Genomic DNA, 267 nt, shown 5'->3' on the forward strand with positions numbered 1-267 from the left:
GTGGCTGCCGGGCGGAGGGCCCGATCCTGCCACACCAGCACGGCCCAGGGGTGCACAGGTCACAACTCAGCACTGGGACAGTGGCATGGGGTGGCACTGGACCGGTGTCACCCCTGGGCTGGTGCCACGAGGCCCTGGGGCAGCCCCAGGTCAGAGGGCAAGGCAAGGGAGGAGGTGCGGCCATGGGGACAGTCCCCGCCGGGGTGTGGCGGCGGGGGTGTGTGTGACAGGGGAGTGACAGCCCCCGCCGGGGGTGACACCCCTCGG

Source organism: Corvus brachyrhynchos, unplaced genomic scaffold, assembly GCF_000691975.1.
Source record: "Corvus brachyrhynchos isolate BGI_N302 unplaced genomic scaffold, ASM69197v1 scaffold193, whole genome shotgun sequence".
Classification (NCBI taxonomy): Eukaryota; Metazoa; Chordata; class Aves; order Passeriformes; family Corvidae; genus Corvus; species Corvus brachyrhynchos.